General features: G+C 27.8%; 1 pseudogene; it reads left to right on the top strand.

Moving 5' to 3' along the window:
• The first annotated feature begins 574 nt into the window (after positions 1-574).
• LOC145046283 (VQ motif-containing protein 4-like) lies at positions 575-6,685 on the top strand (annotated as a pseudogene).
• Positions 6,686-7,049: the final 364 nt, after the last annotated feature.

The following is a 7,049-nucleotide window of genomic DNA, read 5'->3' as shown; positions in this document are numbered from 1 at the left end:
CACTGCTAGTATATATATATATGTAAAAATGTTGGTTTGGTATGATGGAATGGATCTTTTGATTTAAGATTTTTTTCTTATTAAGTCACTATAATAAAAAAAAATACATCAATACAAACATAGTATACCATTCCATTCATTTTCCTGATTCCATTCCATCACACCAAAGGAACCTTTGTACATATAAAAATTTTTAAACAAAAATAACATATGAAAATAATGATAATTTTTACTTGTATTTGATTTTCTATAATTTAATCATGTTTGGAATGAACTTTTGCCTACCAAATTCCATAGTCATTACAAAATCCATTTCAAAGGATTTCACATTCAATCTATGAACCAGTGAAAAAAATATATAATTTAGTTATTTCAGTCAACAAAACAACGGTAATTTATATCCTCCAATATCATATTTACATAAAGAGAGATAAAATGATATTTTGAAACACCATCAAATACATAAATGTACATTATTTTTGTTATATTTGATTAATTATTTTAGCAACATAACAATGACAATAATATTTATATTTCTCATTAAATTTATATAATTTACTATATTTTCAGATAAATGGATGCACCCAATGTCACTTTGATTGTTGATGTAGATGAGCTTAAAAATGATTCAACTTTAAAAGTTTGTGTCATAAACTTATGGAAACATATGTATTTCTACAACAAGGATAACATTTGGTCAATTGAATTAATCAGACTTGATGAACATTATCTTACACTCTATATTTTAATAATTTTTTACAAATGCACATTGAAGTACAATCACTTATATACTTTATCGTATTTTATTATCGGAACAGATTAATGTTTTGACAGGTATATGTATTTTTTGTTTCTTATACATTCATAAAATGTTTTGAATGCATTTTTTGGATTTTTTTGTTATGACATGATGATTTCATAGCATCTTGCTTTCTAATATTTTCTCAAATTATTTCAGCTAACTTTTAGGATCATACCATGGCAGATCCATGTTGATTCGTTAAAAAGAGAAAAACACAAGCATTCATATTTTCAAGACGCTTTAAGACTTTAATCAGTACAACTTTTGAAATACATTTTGTAATATATTTCAATCAAACACCTGATGTTAGAATATTGAGTAGTTATGAGTCGGATCAATATATTTAACATTAAATTTTCAAAAGAAAATGACTTGCATTAAAATAAATAAAAGAAAAGATATCTTCAAGCAAACCACATCAGCTTTAGGAATGCCTTCAAACATGTACCCGTAAATTCTTACATGCTCGAAATTATAATTTATAACCAATGTTCAAGACTAATATGCCTACAAATCAAAGGAATATACTTATATAAATTTGGAATCTTGCATAAATAAACCAAAACTGTAAGATATATATAATTCACTTAAACTAAAACTTCAAACTAAATGCTACTGTAAAACTAAAGATTCAAGTAACAGTAAAAAAAATAATCAATCAAGAAACTTGTAAACTTAGTCTCATAATGGAAATAATTATAAAAATGTATCATGTATGCTTTGTGATTTACCAATTCAATAATATAAAAATATGAGCAATGATGAGGAATTACAAAACTTTTTCCGGAAATAAAAAGCTTCTTCTGTATATATGATCTCTTATAAAACATAGATAACTTACCTTAAGAAATAATAATAATTTGGCATTAGATTAGAAAATATTAAAAATATATGAAAAGATGACAAAATTTTACTATGAATTGTATTGATTGCAAACAATTTCATATATTGAAAATTACAAAACTGTTAAATTAAAATAAGTGAAAACCATAAAATATCAAAGCAAAACTATTGATACAAAAGATGTATTATCAAGAAAATGTATGAAGAACATATATGTTGACAGCCAATATTTGCATTTGTTGCATTTTTTTTATGAAAGAATTGGTGGTATAATATGTTAATGGTTACTATGTTAGGTGTGAGTGTTCCAAGCAATGACATATAAATGTATTTATCAATGAAGGATTACCTGCAATAGATTAAAAAAATTAAAGAAACAAATTTAAAGGAGTATAGTGTATGTATCATTTCTATGTCACTATTTACGATTATAAGGCCATTAATTCCAAACTATTTATAAAGATTTCATTATATAAGGCCAAAATTCACATAACTTAAAAAATAAACAAAAAAATCAACTTAAAAATTAAAATTCGTTTATCTTTCCCTCCATGAATTACAACTAAAGTTCAAACATATCATTAACTTTATAAAATAATAAAAGATTTCAAAACCCTAATATGCTGCCTTGATACTGTACCGAGAGTCTCACCAAACGCTTGTGAGCTTCTGGACTGAGTGGTCGTCCCTTACCTAACTACAGACTCCTTGAATTCTTCATTCTTCATTCATGTTTTGATCTCCTACTACCGATTGTAGGTACAATTTACTTGGTCTCTTAAGAACCCATCATTTATGTGAAGATGGAACTCGAATACAAATGTGACTTTTGATTGTTTAATATTCTCACACAGATAAACTAACATTCATTAGAAATCTTTAACAAAATGTGACTTTTGATTTGCAATATTCCGACTTCAAGGGTTTACTGTGGGTGTGTGCGTCAAACTTTGGTGTAATAGAGGAAGAGTTGAAGGGGGGACAAAACAATAACAATTGTTTCTCATTTTGATAGAAATAAAACTATCTTTACTCACTTATCAATTAGTTCTCCCTCTTATATAAAAACATTACATATATGGTCCTTTTAAAAAAAGTTCGCTTTTGTATATGGTCCCTCAAAAAAAAACCATTTAATTTTCACCTTACATTCAATGGCCACCTAATCGTTCATTGTGTCTTATTTAATAATCTATGAAATGATGTATAAATTAATTAATAAGCTATAACTTAAAATTCATGTGTTTTATTTATTTAACTGTGTGTCGTTTAAAAAAAAAAAAAAACTATGTGTCATTTAATATTTAATAATATCATTTTATATATTATGATCAACAATTTTATAAGTCACTTTAATTTATATAAAACATGGTATACTTTTATTATTTATATAAATTTCAGTATTTGTTGTATTTAAATCTATATTGCATTCTTTAAAATTATAATTTTGTAGCATATCTATAAATACAAAATATCAATTGGATATTCAAACCACTATTCTTTTATAATTTATACTGCATTCTTTAAAATTATAATTTTGTAGCATGACTACAAATACAAAATGCCAAATGGATATTCAAACCATTGTCTTTTTATAATTTCAACCAATATTTATGTCATTATCATATTACTAACAAAACATATACATTTATTAATTAGTAAGATTTTGTTATCAATTCTTCGTAATTAAGTTACAATTTAATTAAAAAATTTTAAAATTTTCATCTATTGTAGGGTTATAACCTAGTTTAATAATAAACATTGACAATAAATCATATCAATTAATAAACATTTTTTAGATTGATTTATTAATAACATGTAACCTTAAAAAATTATCAACATGTTTAGTATCATATATGTGTTTATCTAGCTAAATATCAATCTATCTTTTGATCAGTTAGTATCCACAATAATAAACACACACACACAAAGCATAAATTAATTTCTCAAAAGAAATTACTTTGGTGATTTATTGTGTCATTTAATTTATTCTGAAAATAACATGTCATAAATTTAATTTATTAGCGAATAACTTCAAATATTTTGAATGTATCTACATTTTGATCAAACACAGTTCACATAAACCATATAATATAAAACTTTAAAAATTTACAATAACAGAACTTCTTTGACGCAACACAATTTCATTAAAAAAAATACAAGAGCAATACAGCCTTTGTATATATCTACAAAACAATAATGATTTTTTTAATTAAATCTATATTGAGCAATAACAAAACTTATTATAAACCTTAGAAAAAACATCATAAATGGTCCCTGTGTTTTTCCAGATTCTGAAGTTTAGTCTCCGTGGTTTAAAAAATTTCATAAATGGTCCATGTGCTTTCAAAACTTTTAACAGATGATCCTTATTGCTAATTCCGTTAACTTTTGTCCGTTAATTGATGAGCATTTTCGTCATTTCACACCATAGGGACCATTTATGATCTTTTCAGTTATTTTTTAAAAAAAGAAAAAACTAAATATAATTATTTAATATATAAAATCTCTCTCTCTCTCTCTCTCACACACACACACACAGAACACATATACAGACATTAAAAACCAAACTGTGGTCCACTCCCACCCCACCATTTCCCTTTCTCTTCTCATTTTTTTTAAATCCACGAAATCGGGCTGCTCTAAGCATACCTGCAATTGAGAAAAGAAAATCAAAGCTGAGCAGATGAATGAAAAACCCTCACCCTTACTCTCTTCCATTTACAGAAACAAAATCAGATCAAGCAATCAGAATATCTAATCACATTAAGCAACAAGTAACAAGTAAAAATAAAGAATTTTCTCTAATCTAATATGATCCCGACTAGAAAACGCTATCAGATCCGATAACCACCATCGCCAACACCTGCACCAAATCAAAAACCAAAACCAGAGTGAAATCTATACTTATGGTTCTTGATTTATAATGAAAATCCCATAAAAGAAATCTTAAACAAAGCTGAAAACCCCCGTTACAATCTCCAATCCAAACAACCTGTACCCAACAACCTTCGTCCAAGCCGACACAACATCCTTCAAGAAGGTAGTTCAAATGCTAATCGGATCATCTGAAACATTCAAACAATCCACAACCACCACCAGGCCAGACTTAGCTACGAGAAACCCTATCCCTGCCATGAAAACGGGTCCGAACAAAAAACCATCGAAGCTGTACGAGCGGCGGAGCAGTTTGAAGAACTTCAAAATCAATCTGTTGGCTCCTGGATTCACAAACGGCGGAGGGTTCTCCGGATCCCCACGAAATCCCAACGCGCCAGAGATTATGTCCCAAGTCTTCTTGATTTTCTGTTGTTGGTGCTTATTCCAGTCACACCTCTTCTTTCCGATCCGTTTAATAGGTCTCCGGCGAATGATTGTTCCCCAAATTTGGACGTTGAGGCTAAAGAAAAGGCGATTGTAGAGAAAGGATTTTACTTACATCCGTCGTCGGCGACTACTCCGAGGAGGGAGGGTTATATGTTGAGAGAGAAAGAGAGAGAGAGATAGATAGATAGATAGATATTAAATTTAATTTTAAAAAATAAAAGAAAAGAAAACATCATAAATGGTCCCTGTGGTGGTGAAATGACAAAAATACCCTTCAGTTAACGGACAAACTTAACAGAGTTAACAAAAAGGACCAAACATCAACATTTTTGAAAACACAGGGACCATCTATGAGGTTTTTAAACCACGGGGACTAAACTTCAGATTTTAGGTAACCACAAGGACCATTTATGATGTTTTTTCTAAACCTTATAATGAAAACCAAATTTGGTATGACCATCAACGACGATTTTCTTAATTTATCAATACCATAAAACAAAATATAATGGTATCAATGAGATGGGATAAGAGGTTTGTTTTTTTGAAGCAAAAATTTATAAAGTTTGCGGACCACCTCTGCAACCCTCTGCAGTAGAAGAGGTGGACTAAACGGTTGCAGACTGCAATAAGAAGCGTGCTTATTTTTTTAACATCTGCATACTACTGTAAATATTAAAAAGTTAAAATAAACTGATTTTATAATCCGAAAATAGTTTTTGAATACCGAAAATTTAATAATATATAATATTACGACAAGAATTTATAATATTTAAGTAAAAATATTAATATGTTAACAAAAATATTGATATTTTAGCATAAAATAATGATATTTTCTCAATAAATTAATATTATTCAATATAAAAAAAAAATTCAAGAAGAATTAAAAAAATGTGAAATAAGATTTCAGAAATATATAATCAATATTTTAGCAAGAAAAAAAGAAGAAGAAGATGTTAGAAGAGATAGGAATAGACAAAACAAGTGTTGCGAAGAACACGCACAAAGGTTTTTTAATCCGAACACTTCTGAAAAACAAACAACTGCGAGATGAAAAATGTTGCACGTGTGCTGCGTCGCACAGTAATAATAGGTCTGGAGATGTTTTTTCCAAAAAAAACAAAGAAGAGGCAAATCCATCAAAATAATAATAATAAATAAGATTTAAACATAAAATCATACTATTACCAAATCTTATTTCAATCGTAGCATGCTACTAGCCCTAGCACACGTACGAGTCTCGGTCATTTATTATTATTATTCTCCTTAATAAATGAAGGTTTTTTTTTCATATGTCAACCTCTTATTAATTTTGATACTTGTCATTTTGTGGTATTTTTTAACGGGACTTTGTTTTGATTGGTTGGAATTTTTTTTTCAATTAATGTTACAACATTCACCCTTCAACTTTATGCTTTTATTCACAAACAACTATTTCACTTTCGTTTGAATTTTTCATAACCCTCGTTTTTTATTACATATTATTAGTATTTAGTAATATTAATATTTTTTTTTGTAGGAATGGTCCCTCAACTATATTTGAGTCAATTTAAAGTTGCTTCCTTTTTGTCTTTTTTTGTCCCTCTACTTCCCTTGGTTATTTGTGGCATTATAGGTTCTTATGTTTTCGTTTAATTGTCGCTTTATTAGTTTTGCTTACAGATTCATTGATGTTTTTTTATTTTTTATTTATTTGTTTGTTTATAGATTAGTTAAGGGAGAATGAATGAACAACTCAAAATATAAACATTTTCAAAGAACAAACAACGGAAAAAATTGTTGCATCCGACCCCCGCAATGCTGGAGTTCTCTATCTAGTTATTATTATTATTATTATTATTATTATTATTATTATATTTAATGTACGTTCCAAATATAAAAGAAACATAAAGCCTGTTTGACCACGCTCAAATATAATTTAAACATGAAAATAGTTCAGACAAGACCATTTGTCATTATAAAAAGTAATATGTAACTGGGATTAAGAAGAAAAAAAAAAAAGTGAAAGTTGCGTAAAAAAACATGGTAATAATCTATGTGAACGATTCAAAACCAACCAAAATAAAAAATTGAGAAAGGA

This window comes from Lactuca saligna, chromosome 5 (assembly GCF_052625555.1).
Source record: "Lactuca saligna cultivar CGN05327 chromosome 5, ASM5262555v1, whole genome shotgun sequence".
In the NCBI taxonomy this organism is placed as follows: Eukaryota; Viridiplantae; Streptophyta; class Magnoliopsida; order Asterales; family Asteraceae; genus Lactuca; species Lactuca saligna.
This window is presented reverse-complemented; position numbering and strand designations above follow the sequence as displayed.